Consider the following 15,985-nt stretch of genomic DNA (forward strand, 5'->3'; position numbering starts at 1 on the left):
GATATTTTCTGTCATAGAGCACTGAGAGTCATCAGCACGCTGGCTGCTCGGGATGAATGGTCTTCTATGTCCTTTCGTTAACCCAACCAGCAGCCTTATTATTATATGCTTCTGGGTCTGCTTCCATTTTCTTTACGGATCAGTTAAAAACCATCAGAGAAGTTGCTGTCTTTGCTTCCAAGACCTGTTCTTTCTATCCGTCCCTAAATGCTGAGCTCCATCCAATTTCTTCTGTTTATCCAATTCAAGGACACAGGTGAGCTGGAGCCTACCCCAGCTGGAATACAACATTTGCACTTATATTCACGCCTACAGCCAATGTAGAAACACCAGTTAACTTAACGTGCATATCTTTGGGAAGAAGCTGGAGAACCCGGATAGAACCCAAGCAGACATGGGGAGAACATACAAACACCACATGGAAAAGACCCAGACTGGATTCAAACCCAGAAACCCTTCGGGGTCTCACCAAAAGAATTAGGGTCACTTAAAGTGACCTGCTGAACATTACTGCCCTTATTACTGTGATTTCAGTTTCTTTTTCAGTCTGTACCTCGAGGACATTGGTACACTTATTTTGTGTATGTGACTGATCTCCTGTCTATCCTGTTATTTAGTAAACCTTTATTTGAAAGGAAACTGGACCCTATTTAAGGCGTTGACTTCTGCAAACCTGACGCACCGTATACGCCAACAGGCATTGGGGTTAGTGTCAGGAGGAGGAGGAGGAGGAGGAGGAAGAAGAAAAGCCTTCACCCTGATACTCCCCAGTTTTGTTACGTCTCGCGCCGTTTCCGCGGAGCTCCTGGCACAGGATCCTGCTGGATGCGTGCAGCTCGTATCGGCTCGGGATAAAGAAAACACGCGCGCCTGCCCTCAAAAACTGGATGTGGTGTGTTGTGTGTACGCGCGTGTGTGGCTTAGTCATGAATACACCTGAGCGGGGCATATAGTTCCTGGGCGTGGGGAAAGACTCAGAAAGCAGCGCGTCTGCTTGTTTGTCGTGGGAATATTGTTAAAGTAAACTTCACTGCAGCGGCTGAAACAGACGTGCGCTGCGCTCCGGTCCGGTCGGCACTTCCTTCCCCTCCTCCCTCCCATACCAGGATGTAATTTTGGGAACTTTTGGAAGCACCGGGGACACACAGGACTAGTTTCATGATCTGACTTTGGTTTTATTGGGGAATACTGTCAGGCAGAGGCGGCTTGTGCAGCGCAGAGGAACAGCGGCGGATCCAGAGGTACGTTGAGCGGCGTCTGGCTGCCTGTTCGGTAGTTTTTAACCGCCTGTTTAATGACTATTTATCTGTTTCACAACGCAGGATAACGCTTCTTCTTCCACAAGAACAGTTATCAAAACCTGTCACCACTTTAAGGAGGATTTTTAAGATCTCCAAAGCACTCGTGATTCCTCATGAACGCGTGAATTCCCCGTGTCCCCTTTTGGGAGAACGCCACACCAAACTCCACTTAGAAAAGTTCAGGTTTAAAAATGTATTGATTATTGGCGAATTGAACAAGCGCCGTGGTGCTCGGGTCTTGATTTAAACTTATCTTGGAGGCATTGTTTTCCGGCATTCAAACCATCCGCGATCGCTGCCTTATCTTGAGAAAAAAAACTTGTGAACTTTTGGACATGATTTCATCCATGTAATCAGCTGCCACTAAGGAACACTTTAAAACTCGGTGTTGTATAAGTTTAAAAAGTGTCGAGCCGAGATGGAGTCTGGCCTGCAGTGATTGGCTGCAGGATTTAAGGATCTTACATATGCAGATGGGTTAGGATCATTTAATTTCAAGGTTTTTAAGCGAAGTCTGGCATATGGGAGACAGCGGATGTGCTGGGACCTATCAGACTCAGAACATCTGGAGCCTCAGTCAGTGGGCTTGATCCTGTTGAGTCGGCGACAGTAATGTATTCCAGACCGTCTTCCCTCCAGTGTTAACTTCACATATTGGAATTTACAACAGCTGTAGAAAACCATTATCTTTTATTGATTCTGCCCATTAATTCCAACCTATCTCGAGGAGGAAGGGCTTTATAAAAGGCTGTGAGCTGTAACTCAACATCAGTTAGATATCCCTAACATTGTAGTTAATGTAATGTGGTGGAAGCAGATGTTTTTTTTGAAGGCAGTAGTATCGATCATAAGTGCCTAAACCATTACAACAGCAGCCAGATAATGGTTGTACTTAGTCAAATTTTTGGCTCCAAAGGTCATTAAAACACATTGGCCCCCATCTCATGCGAGGAACTATGAATCTTGGAACTGTGCTGCTGGCCATCTGCTTCAGAGCACTGCTGTACAGGATGGGAAGGTAATTGCCCATGGTGTGAGTTAATGGATTAGAATAGCCTCCACTCTGCACCTTGAGCTCTGGTGCCATAAAACCATTATAGCTGGAGCCACACAGCTCTGTTTAGATTCAGGTTGTTTGTTGTCATTACGGCTAACAGGATGCTCCGATCAGCTGAGCGTGCAGTTTCAAGGCTGCTTGAGCAGTTCCTTGTCATGTCTGAGTTACTGCAGTCACCGGTGGGAAGTTGGATGAGCAGGAGTCAATCAAATGTGACCAGAAACTGTATAACTCATACAGTACCTTTTTTTTTTTATCATAAATTTGCACCCAATTACAGGGTTGTACTTACAGTGTCAGTATGAGTGATGGAAATGTGTCCTAACACTCGTTGTGCTGCTTGTTCAAGCAGTGTTCCCAATGAAATAGCAGCTCTGTGTTCTTAAAGCGATCGATAGTTCAAAAGCGCTGCGTTATTCTGAATAAGCTCTTCAGTAAATCCTTTTTTTTTTTTTTTAAACATTTTCCTAAAGCCGGCTATTTCAGGGGCAGCTTTAACTCATGCCACACACAGCACAACACAAGCACTATCTTCTGTTCAGTGAAGTTACTTGTCAGCTGAGCTTTGTATTGAATAGCCTTAGAGGGAGACGGTGCTGGGCTGTGGATTATCTCAGACTTCTTTTGGAGTTGGTGCGGTCGTTTTGGAGGTAAAGGGAAATTTCACTGGCTGCTCATTGGGTTGATTCAGCAGGACGTCTGACTTTCAGCTCAGTGACGTAGAAATGGAGAACCCACAGGAGGAAAATAAAAGGCCAATGGCTTCTTTCTATTCATTTATTACTATGACATTTAACCATTTGGAAGCCAGCAGGTTAACTGTGTGTTTGGATAACTTCTAGAGACATTTTGCATTTGTAACAGAGCTTTGGGGATTCTTGAGATTACCTTTCTCTTCTCTCTTTGTTTAAACTGGTTTTACCCTGATCTGAAGGCTCAGCCAAATCAGAAGTGGCAGGTTATAATATTCAGTACTCGTACAGTGTGCTGTGGCGAAAACCAGATGGAACTGGAAATGATGTGGGATGAGCTGATAGTTTAAGTTGCTATATTTGGTGCTCTCCACCTCCTGCTGGTTTCAAGAATTTAAAGGACTAGTTTGACATGTTTAGGAAGTGCACTTATGTACCTTTTAGCCACATGCTTAGAGATTGTAATGATGAAATCACTGTGGGGGAGATGGCTGCAGTCCTGTGAATAAACAAGTACGCCCTTACTGCTTCCATAGGAATTAAGAAGGTAAGCAGCAGCTAGACGCTGCTAATCATCATTAACTGATCATCGGCAAGTGTGATCACCTCTATAAAAGCAGAAGTTTTGTTAGCTTGGAGCACCCACTAAATTCACCCCAAGGTCAGACTGTAGAGTGCTCAGAGAAACTGCAAAAAAGCCAGAGCTCCATCTCAGGCTCTACGGGCCTCAGTCAGCATGTCAAAGGTTAAAGTTCATGACAGTACAATTAGAAAGGGACTGATCAAGTATGGCTTGTTTAGAAGGGTGGCCAGGAGAAAGCCTTGTGGAACAAACCACAAGACTTCTGAATAACAGATGAGACCAAAGTGGAGCTGTTTGGCCGTGATCCACAGCACCACATATGGCCAGAACCAAGCAGAGCATATCAGTACAAACGCCTCATACCAACTGTCAGCACGGTGGAGGACGGCTGAGGATTTGGGCACCTCGCAGTCACTGAGTTAACCATGAACTCCTCTGTATACCAACGTATGCTAGAGTCGTGTGTGAGGCCGTCTGTCTGACAGCTAAAGCTCGGACCAAACTGGGTCATTCAACAGGACAATGACCTGAAGCGCAGCAGCAACTCTCCAACAGAGTGGCTGAAAAAGAAGAGAATCAAGGTGCTGCAACGGCTCAAAGTCCAGACCTCAACCCGACTGAAACGCTGTGGTGGACCCTTCAGACAGCTGTGCAAAAACAAACACCTCCAAACTTCAATGAACTGAAGTGACGGTGTAAAGAAGAGTGGGCCAAAACTCTTCCACAAATAAAGTCATATAGAAAACTATTACTTTAATCAGGGGGTGGATTCATTTTTCTCACAGCACTGTAGTTAGACTGTAAATTAATGAGTGTCTGTGAAACTGGTAGGTACATTTTGGACAAACTAGTTAATTTAAATGATTTATTAAATCTTAAATGTGATTTATAGACACAGAAACTGAGTTGTAAAAGGGGATATTGCTGTCCCACCTTTAGCCAAAGGCATAGCTGTTTTAGATTGTTATGACTGTACAGTTTTGGGACGAACCTTTACTTTTCTAAAGACAGGCAGATGGTCCAAATCAGAGGAATGTAGCATAGCTTATTAGCTGTGTTATGGCATCCAAAGTCGTTTGACCTAGTAGTTTGGATTAAAACAAAAGAGGAACGGTTACTGACAGCTGTTAGAGAGGAGCTGATGTCTGTAGACTATGGCTAAATACAGAGCTATGGTTTGGCTAATATAAATAATAAAAGAGAAAAATGCACATCCAAAAATTAACCAGGGTGCTGGATCCAAGCAAAACGTAATGAAAAAGGAGGAGGTCCGCACACCAAAAAGTTCCTTGAGAAATTTTAATCCATCAGTATTTAAAAGAAGTGACGTTTCAGGCTGGAATGCCCTTCTTCAGACTTAACAAGGCAATGCTACACACCTGTTTAAATACCCACCCGTCACCAAGAAATTGAGTGAATTGAGTTACCTTGTTAAGTGCGGACCTCCTCCTTTTTCATTGGCTAATATAAACACATTAGCAAAGATGGACGTGGGTCAAACTGTCATCAAAGTCTGTGGTGATGATCCATGAAGGGCAGACACACCCTGAAAACCTCAGCCATCCACAGCAGTCATGAATATGTTGCTGCATGATTTGGATTTCTCACTATCAAAAAGTCCCGAGCTTAATAACCACACTGCAATCTTTTTTATATATTTGCATCTTTCAAATATTTGGTGGCCGGGCCTCTTTGAAACCAAGAGTTGCAGCACATGCTCAGAGCATGTGCTGCATGTGAATAATGCCGAGGAGGCCGAGAAAGGTGACTGAATAGTTTTAATGGGCTTCTGTCTGTGCAGTAAAAAAACAATAAAAGCTTAATTATTTTTGATTTGTATTTTTTTAGTCTCGTGTTTTTCCATTTAAAAAGAGCGGGTCTACAGCCACACCCAAGCAGCAGTGTGTTTTTTATGTTGCCGATTCTCTTATCTGTGTGTTGTCAGGCTTAGTTGTACATTATCATCACCTTTGCACTTCCACCGTTTGACTATCAGAAACCTGTTTAAGTGGAATGCAGTTTGGTGGTTGAGCAACACCTTTGCATTCAAACATAGCAGCTATTTCTGTTTACAAAGGAAGTTATGTTACACTGCTTATGTATGTACACAAGCCACAGTCAGTGACTTCACCTGATAGTAAGCTGTACTGGAGTCAAAGCACAACCAGACAATGATGATGATTATAGCAAACTGTAGTTAAAAAACAGCAGAAATTGCTCTAAAAATATAATACAGACAATTCAGTGATTCAATAAGTATAACAACAATACAATTACTGGAACAGCACACTTTAAAAATACTCATTGTGTAAAATAGCCCTTTTTTGAGTGCTAAATTATTGAGTCACCAAGTTCTTAAAGTTGATACATTTTGTGTGAAAAAAGGCATAAAACCAAAAACATATTTTTTGGGGGCTGCAGGCGATATCCTGTTACTGCTCATCATGTTATTAGTTCAGGGGGATCTTGCATGAATCCCAGGCTGTGTAGCTGTTTCTCAACCCTGACTCTGAGTGTATATGCATCGGATTTAATCAGCAATAATGCATCATATTTGACAGGCATTCGTGCATTTTGTAGGTAAAACCAACGTAACTATACAACTGAAAAATGTGCAAAAGCAAAAGCTTGCAAAAGCTGTCAGACGAGACAGGCTTTAAAAAGAAGTGCTACACCAATACTGGACACTTGAGGGGTTGCAGAGAGTACAACTTTCCAATATTATATTTTTTAGTGTGTCAGGTTTTTAGGTGAAAATGATGGTGTCGTGGATGACCTTTACAGTACTATTTAACAACTTACAGTAGCTGCACGTGGGTCTGCTGAGCTGTGACGCTGCTCTGCTGCAGGCGGTGCTGAGTATTGAATCTTTATCAGAAAGAAAAAACAAATTGGTAACTAAAACCTTAAAATAAATCCTGTGCACCGCTGTAGACTCACTGCAGCAAGGTTTACAAAGAATCTACCAAATGTGAAGACCCGGCAGTTTAATCTGCATACAGGCGGTTTTTATTTTAACGGCGGACGGATGTAGCAGCTAAAAACATCCTCTTCAAATTTCATCTCTCCAAACAGGTGGTTTGATGAAAGGCTTTTATAGGTTTTTTTTTTTTTAGCATGCACCAAGAAGTTTTAGTCTTTATTTTGATGTTTAATAAATAAAAAAAATGAGTGGAAGTTTAGTTTTGCAAAGAGCGACTGTTGGTTTAAATTACTTTTTTAAATTCAGCCAAACGTCCTGTGTCAGGTTTGCTTTACAGCCTCACGTTGAACAGACTGTTCCTGTGGTTGCAGAAAATGGCAGTCGCTGGTTTTAATCTGTATTTATAAGCTGTGAAATTGAACAAAATGTTGGAGATCAAACCGTCTGTAACAGATGGACGCGATGCTTCCATTACTGATTGTTTGCTGGGTGGTGCGCAGACGTTCTGCAGCATGTGCCGAGTGATTCTGCAACTAAAAACGTAATCTTTAAAAATTTGGGCAGCTTCACAGCAGAGCTCCTCGTAGGATCTGCTGCCTTCTCGTTCAGCGTCTTTTCATATTTATGTAAAACTTTGAGGAAAGCTTTTTAGGCAGCATCTGTTTTAGTCATTTTTTTTTTAAACTCAGGGCGTGAAATGAAATTATCTTTCATAACTTGGCAGAGAGAGCGAGTGAAGACTGAGATGCACTTTCTTCATCTGTCACAGGGAGTGAGTGGCAAAGGTCAGAGGTCACAGAGCATTCCCATACTTCAGCGATGTACAAATGTGTTCCACAGTGTGTTGGCTGTCATTAGTGCTGCTGTTTTTCTGTGTGTGTGTGTGTGTGTGTGCGTGTGTGTGTGTGTATACTTGGCGTTTTCCACTGAATCAGTTGTTGTTGTTTAGCGGTTAACGGCTCTGAGATAAAGAAACATAGTTTATATAACAGTTTATATTAGATGAGACGAGCAGCAGAGTTTCTTTCAAATATTTTGGAGAAATGAGGCAGGAAAATATGAAAGTGTGCGCAGTGAGGAAAGCAAGATTAATAGCTTGGTGAGCTAATGCTTAATCAGTGTTTAAATGGATTCGGTCTAAAGTTTCAGACCTCTAACGTGCAGCCGTCACCTTAGAAATAAACAGCAGCAGCGAGTGTGCGCTCAGTGATAAAATAATTACGTTGAATTAATAGGCTTATTTTCTGTCTTAGGATTTGTTGAGCCAGCTAAGCCACAGAAAGCCTGGCTGTGTTGATCTTGGTTCATAGTGTAAACCTCAGGTGTGTTTACCAAAAACGGGCAGCTGTAGTGTTTTTGTCTTTTTTTTTTTTTTTTTTTTTTTATTTTATGTAACTAAAAGTCAGCTGCAGTTTATTTTTTCTATACAGGATTTTTGTGAGTGTGTTGCAAGCTAAGGGCCCCAGAGAGCAGCACCCGGGCATATGCACAGCAGATTATGTATATCTACATTTTTAAGTCAACAGAACCAACCGTAAACTGGTTCCTAATGCATCTTCCCATTAATAGTTTTTCATATGAAAAAATATTTTAAAAAAAAGTTAATATGGGGAACAAAGACCCAGACAAGTGTTAATATTGTTTTACCCGCCTCACTGAGATCCATTTGCTTACTTCTGCCAATCAAGGTCGGCTAAATCATCCACTGATGTATGAAAACAAGGTGAAATATAATTCAGTGCTCTCCTCCACAGTGCTTTCTCTTTATGCTGGAAGTGGAAAATAAACAACTCCTGTGTGCAGAGCTGCACATCTGCACACACAGCTTACAGTCAGCATTATAGTGGGCGGATAGCACTACATGAATTGAGTGCGGCATTAAATTGTATACCTACCACACCCACGCAAGTTTTTTTTTTCCTGACAGAAAGGCTCGAATATCTATTTGAATTCAGTTTGTTGTTTTCTAAATGGGCACAGATCGCAGCTTGACATTACAAATGGGAATAAAGACGACAAATCTGATAAAACAACCGCAACTATGGCAAAACTAACACACCTGTCCTCCAACTTCCACTAATGACAGGACTAGCTGACATTCAGCCCTGCTCTGATTGGTCTGTCAAAGCAACGTTCTCATAAGTGGCCGCTCCCTGTGTGTGTGTGTGTGTGTGTGTGTGTGTGTGTGTGTGTGAATAACTGCACAGAAAGTCTGCTGGATGACTCAGAGAGAGACAGTATTGGTTTCAGCCTTGTTGTTTTTCACTGTTCACTTGTCTAGTATGTTGCTGCCTCCCTTTGATGACATCACATTGTCGTCATTCCTGTTGTAAAACTTATGGGCTGAACTCAACTGACGCCTCAATATGAAATATTTAAAAAAGTTTCCTTGTTATAAAACAAGTAACCAACCCTGTGTCTGTGCAGTAATGCAGCCTAATGTTACTAATGTGTCTAAAATGTTACAGAATAGTTGGAAATGCTGTTAAGTTTCACACAGTGGAATACCAGTGCATGTTTTACTACACTGCAGATGAACAGGAAGCGTGATGGATTGAAAAAAAGCAGTGGAATAAGATGCAGCAAAGGTCCACCCCCTCGCCCAGCGTTTAACATAACAAAGGGTTTTACATTTGAAAAAAGGTGGAATTTGTTCACTTTTTGCTGAGCTGATGAATTTTCAGTTGGTACAGAAAAATATTAATAATCAGTGGATAGTTTTGTCTTCTGAAAAATGCTTTTTTTCACATTTTTCTGACATTCCATAATAAAATAATTAAAAAAATTATAATCAAATGATTATAGATTTATGTATATATGTATGTATATATAATAAAAACAGTAAGTGGCACTCTCAGGACTGAAAATCTGCCTTTTGAAGCATTTTTAATGCAATCATCTCACAAATAATCTGGCTTGCAGCACGCTTATTTATTCTAAGAAGCTTGCGCTCCAGTTTTAGTGAGTAACGTTGTGTTTTACTTATGCACTAATTGGCAGGTAACTTATCTGCATGATTCTTCCACAGCTGATGATTAGACCTCCATCCAAATATGGTTCCACATAACCAAGATGATGATGTTCATAATGCCAAATTTGATGCTTCCAAGCAGGAAATTGCAAACGAGTGGGTGATGTCACAGTGACGTCAGTGTGTGCTTAACTTTTTTTTTTTTTTTTTAAACTAAATCATAAATGTGCGTCTGCTGCAAGTGATAACTCCTGTTTTCTCATGTTTGCAGCCTCAACTCAGAGACTTTGTGTTTGATTTAAAACATGTCGCTCATGTGGATTCTCTTAAAGTGATCATCCATGAGATTCTTCATCTTATATCTAACCACCACCACCGCCGCCACCCCGACACCTTTGATATATGCTCATTGCTGCTCTGTTTGTCTCACACTTCCTTTACATTATAATGAGCACGCTCAGTCATGCAGCCTGTTGGTAATAAACAACAGCAAACTGCACCAGGCTTAAAGATAAAGAGCTGCACGCTCTCTGTTCTTCTCTCCCTCGTTTCATCTCTGAATGTTTCTCGTCTTGTCGGTGTATTTAAGAAATCCTTCTGCTTCCAGAAACATCAAAAACTTGACTCTTTTTGCTCTGAAAGGGGCTTTCTATGAGGGACACAGCCATCTGTGTGTAGGTGTTCACAATAGGAAAAAGGTAGAGGCTTTCATCAGCATTCAGCAGTTGTGAAAAGAGACATTTATTTACGTCAAAATTATGTGAATTTATAGCAGGCTCTGAGCATGTGCATCTGTGAATCTTTGATAAAATAATGACTCCTTTAATAGTCAACTTTCCGGCCTGCATCTGCTTTCATGTCCTCTCGTGGTTTCAGAACCACTTCTACGCAGAATCGTTTTTGATTTCTGTAAACAGCGCTGCAGGTGTGGGGAAAGCGGGCCTAAATTGACTCAATCGCAGAAAACGATGCTAAGTGATCAACTTTATAACTGCAGGATGGTTGTTCTGAGTGCATTTTAAACCCTGAAAAGCTCTCACGGTGGCTAAAAAAGCCTGCCTCTTGAATTGTGCAACTGATTGAGGCTGGCGTGTATGCCGACGAGCTTTGCTGTGTTTTGTTTGTCCAGCTGTTAATGTGTTGGTCTCATTACGCTGCTGTTGTCAGGGAGCCTCAGAGTGGAGAGCTGTGATTTAAGAAGCCAGCCTGACTGATTACTGACCTGCGCTCTGGTCCGCTTGTTCTTTGTGGATGTGCACGTGTAAATGTTTAAAGCATTTACACGTGCACGACTTGTTCAGATCGGCCTGTGCTGCAGATTAGAGCCATTAGGAGTGTCAGGCTCATTTAAAAAAATAAGGCACCAGTTTATGATGACAGTCTTAAAACAATAACCACCTCTGGCTGCCATTCTTTGGCTACAATGCGAGCAAAAGCTGAATTCATCAAGTCTTTGAAGTTTGATAGCATACTTAATGGAGGTTGTATGAATGAGTTCTGGAAAACAGGGTGTAAGCACTGCCTGCAAAAACATGTCATTTTGTTTGGATTGGTTCACTCCCTCTAAAGGAGTGAACCAATCCAAACCAATCTCTGCTAAAATCTTCACATTTCTTCTCTCTTCCACAGTGTGTCTTTTGTCCTGTCTCCCTCCCCACAGCCCCAGCCGGTCACAGCAGATGGCATTAACTTGATATGTAATGACATCCCCAGGTGCCCAAATTTATTTATGTCATCATGGTTTAGAAGCTAGAAACCACTGATGAGCTTTTATGTGGCTGGAGTTAAAGATGCTACTAGTTTGCATTTCTGCACGTAATCAGAAGAGACCGTGTGGCTGGCTCCAGGTCATTTACATTAATTGTCTTACCATCATCATACTGTGCTGGTACTTTAAGAGTCACGGTAAGTGCTGACATTGTGTTTTCCCGAGCTTCAGATCACAATGAACGGCGTCTGCCTTTAAAAGAGTAACATGACAGCCTCTTGAACGAATACAAGAAAACTGAGCGCGTGTTAATCGAATGTCTTGAACTGTACGTGAACCCTTGCTGCCCCCGTGCCAACTTGAGCCGTGAATGGGTGTGAACTGCAAAGTGGAGCTGCAGCAAACAATTACTCTGTCGCTCAATCATTTTGACAGTTCCTCCAGTGATAAATTCATTTGTGAGCTCGAGAGGAAGCGTGTCAAACTAAATCTCATCTGAAACATTGTTGATCCATGACGGAAGACTTAATGTACCGTCTGTTTCATAATTTTCCTTTGTTGGTCTTCACGCCAGGTGAAGAAAATAGGTTTTATTGATGCTTGGCTTGCCAACTTCAAATTACAGTTACAAATGAGGTCCTGCGTTTTGGAGCCATCTCTTTATGGTTTCTTTTTTTTATACCCTTTAATTTTTGCTGGTTTAGTGGTCTGACAATTTTATGGTCATTAAGATTTGAACTCTATAAATGACCTTGTAATTTCTTTTATGTGTTGGTAGGAGCGGTATAAAGAAACAATGGCGGAGCCTCTGTATATGATTAGCTTGTAATTGCTGAATAGCTCCAGAGGATGCTGCCTCCTTCCTTTCTGTTGCATTGAGCTGGAGTGGAGAGTTGGACACAAACACTGATGGAGGTTCTCATCGTGTATAACTGGCAAATGCAGCACTGTGAAGATCTAGGCTACATCCACATGTTCACAGACATCTGTAAAACAAGGATTTTCTGCTTTCATTGGAAAAAGAAAATCCTGTCCATACGAGTACTGTTTTAAAATAGCTGTCGAGAGCACGCCAAAGCAACAGGTGGGGAAATGTTAGCCAATCAGAAGCCTGGATATAAAAGTGTGGCACACAGCCTTTCCAAACAAGCAGATAAAGAAGCACTTTTTGATGTTTCAAGACAAAATCTTTGTTCTGATTATTCAAGACCTTGGACCTGAGGAGAGCCAATGAAGAGAAGCCAGTATGGGAGAAATCTGCACTCTCTTTCTGGTCCCTGTCAGTATTTTGGATCAGCTGAAGGCTTTTCAGGGAGCTCTCAGGACAGATGATAATGAATGAATTAATTCTTATGAGTAGTGAGAATATCTTTGTAGAAAGCTAGAAACATATGGCTGATTTTATGTGATGGTTGTGCATCTTGATGACTTAATAGCATACATCATCCTCCTGTTTGTTCATCTGTGGGTTTATTATTGGGTACGAATCCAACCAAAGTACCTGGAACTTTTATTCACTGGATCTCTGCTCAAAGGCTCCTTTGACTGTTGGTTATCTGCACTATTCCACTGTGTGCTGGTCCAGAGGCAGCCAGGACTTCATAAAACCACAGTGAGTCGGACTGACTCAGTCACCTGCTGAAACATTTTAAAAGTCTGTGTACACTTAGTGATGATGAGACCTGATTTATTTGAGTGTTTCTCAAGGAAATTTCAATATTGCGAAAGCACGTACATTCCAGGCAATTTCTCGTGGAGAAGGAACCCAAATGGCACAAGGCGAGCTTTTGTGTGCGACGTAGACACTTGACAAATTGTTCCATGTTGTTTCTCCATCCTGCCCTCCACATTACAAAACCGAGGAAGGGAGCCTCGAGAGAGTGAGAGAGCGAGGGAGATGGAGGGAAAATGGATCCCATCAAGTCGGATCGCAATGTCTCGTTGATTGAACAATTTGCAAGTCTGTTTTGTCAGCATTACGCGTTTGCAGAAGTCCCAAGAGTGTCGTGCTCGGAGGCCGCCGAACCATCGGGCACCATTTATTTCACCCCAGCTGCCCTTTAACTTCATCATCACGACTGCTTATACATACACACACGCTTTGTATCTCTCTCACACACAGCAGTTTATGATGATAGATATTCGCCTGCGGAACGAAGAGTGGGAAGCATGGAGGGCCATTTAGCAACCTGGGTATTGCTGGCTGTCTATGTCTCTCTCTGTTAATTCAGGGTCACGTCAGTCAGTCTGTTCGGAGATGTGAGGCGTCGCACTCCGAGCAGACAGAGTAATGATTAAATGAATAAAAGGCTGCCGCTTGCTTGGTAAAGAATAGAAAACATGAAAAGACAAAAAAGGACTGAGGGAGGAGACGTACAATGCCCCTCAGTCTAATGATTCCAGCCAGCATTTCTTTATCTCCTTTTAATTTCATACAATGCCTTTAATTACTTGCTATTCTAGTTTCTACAGTCTATTGTGCGGGCCTATTACAGGAGGAGCAGAAGGTTCATTATATTAGAAGGATGGATGCACTTCAGACTCTTTCTGGTGTTGAGTGGAGTGTGTGTTGTTTTTTCTTTCATGAAGAGTCGAAGAAGATTCATGATCTTCTGCGTTCAGTAGTGTACTCAGCTTTTCTGTTGGCAAAAGGTTTAAATTTTTAAACAGTGGAACATTAAAATCAGTGTTAACTCACAAAACACACCTGTGTTGTAACTCTCAGTAATTTATAGTTTTGCTTGTAAAACAAGCCTCTATCCTCGGGCTAATTTCCATGGAGGACACATGTACTCAGCGACCACCTTATGGGAGCACCTGTGGCAGTCTAATGCAAGTCATTACAACATAAAATAGACTTTTACAAAGCTTGTACTTGGGCTGGTTGACTGTGGCAGAAATTGTAATTAAGTTATATTTATTGTTTTGAGAGGAGACGGTGCGATCCAGGATGGAGTTAGACCCTGACTAGCGGTTGTTTTTGACCTCTGAAGCCCGTCTGACAGGCAGCCGGCAGTCTCCGCGGGCCCGCAGGCAGCACGTCATCGCGTGTGGTGGAAAAGCGTAGAATAAAGCGTCAGTATGACGTCAGTTTTCTGGGCCCAGGTAGGCTTCTGGTCCTCCCAGCATCCTCTCTCCTGGTCTCCTCACAAGTTTTGAAAACCCCTCCTTCAGAGGCTGATGGTTTTACGGATCTTCTAGTTTATTAAGTGACTCACTGTCCTCTCACATGCCTTATATATTTAATTACTTAAGCCCCAGTTACAGACTTGTGGAACCGTTGGCGACACTGTTGAGAAGCTTCTCTTGCCCTTTACGGTAGTTTGACAAGTTTGTTGTCAAACTTGAGTAGCACTGCCGTGTCTTCATCCTGCTGCTGGTATCTCCTCTTCGCAGCTCAGCACTGGGCCTGAACGCATCCTGTGTGAGCACAGATGGAGCACTGATGTTGCTGCTCCTGCTTTTTCCAGTATGTAGACACAGCACAAGTCCTCCTGCGCTGCTTCTGTTCACGGCCTCCGCTTGTTTCGATTATGAAGCAGCAGCGCTGTCGCCTCCTCTCCTTGCCCTTTCCTCTCTCTGCTCACCTCTGCCCCATTTTTCTCTTCATTCACAGATCATTCAGTGGACTTACCACTATTAAAACTCAAATTAAGGCACTTTAATGAAAACCAGCAATGGGCATATTTCTTTTTAATGCGATACCCATGTTGAGCATCTGATTTTGATAGCATACCGATGTCTGAACTACACGGATTTACTGGGTTTATTGTGCAAATCCACTGGGATGGTCCTTTAAGGCCTGAAACGTGCTAAAAACTAATCTCCAAGGTTATCCGTATCAAAACAATACCGGTGCCTATTTTATTTTATTTTATTTTTATCTTTAGACCATGCTTTCCATTTAAAAGCAACAGAGGAATCAGATATCTAAGCCACAATAAAGTCCCTGCATCTAATGCAATCAGCCAGCAAATTTAACAAAAACCCACACGCCACGGGCTAGAGCCAGAGGAAGGAATACTTTGTATAAAATCATTATGAGCTGGGAATTACTGCTGCTTACATTGATGTTGCATCACTGCAGTGTGTCTGCTTTGTTTTTCTCTAAAAGAATTGTAGATAAAGGCACATCCGGCATACAGGAAATATGATGGAAGTTAATTTATCAATGACTGACCCACATGAACGCCCTCGGTAGAGCTGAGGTTCAAACAACCAAAACCTGACGAAATGGTGAGCAAAAAGAATTGGTGCTAAAATGAGTATTTGATTAATCAACGGTTTGATCTGGTTTTCCTTATTTTCTGTCATATGTATTGTTATAATAATGGGCACCAACATCCAAAGCAATGGGCAGTGCACAGAAAGGTGAAGGAGAGAGAGGGTTGGTGTGTCAGAGGATGAGATGGAGGCAGATGATCCGCTGTGGTGCCCCAGGCTTCAGCCACGCCCCTACCTTTAAGCCTTAAATGTATCCTAATGGATAAGTGGATAATTATGCCACTGTACTGTTGTTATGAAAGAGGGGGGGGGGGGGACTATGAAAAGGGAAGAACTATGTTTGCAGGCTTGTGACAGGCTGTCAACATGTTTATACACTTTAACATGTGAGTCTGTAAGGATCAACTCACTTTTGGTGCAAGCCTCAAGTGGCCATTAGAGGAACTGCAGTTTTTGGCACTCACACATCAGCTTCACTTTTCAGCCCCATAAGTTTCTACTTGTTGTAAACACCTGGTTGAAGGCA

At 42.1% G+C, this 15,985-nt stretch overlaps 1 protein-coding gene across 2 annotated transcripts in view; it reads left to right on the plus strand.

Moving 5' to 3' along the window:
- The first annotated feature begins 785 nt into the window (after nucleotides 1-785).
- LOC115773733 (plexin-B2-like) overlaps nucleotides 786-15,985 on the plus strand; it is a 228,335-nt gene continuing 213,135 nt past the window's right edge. For both annotated transcript variants that reach the window (XM_030720626.1, XM_030720627.1), the window contains exon 1: nucleotides 786-1,241. The gene's annotated coding sequence lies outside the window, so the exon portion shown is untranslated. The remainder of the gene's footprint in view (nucleotides 1,242-15,985) is intronic.

The sequence above is a fragment of the Archocentrus centrarchus genome, chromosome 23, assembly GCF_007364275.1.
Source record: "Archocentrus centrarchus isolate MPI-CPG fArcCen1 chromosome 23, fArcCen1, whole genome shotgun sequence".
Lineage (NCBI taxonomy): Eukaryota > Metazoa > Chordata > Actinopteri > Cichliformes > Cichlidae > Archocentrus > Archocentrus centrarchus.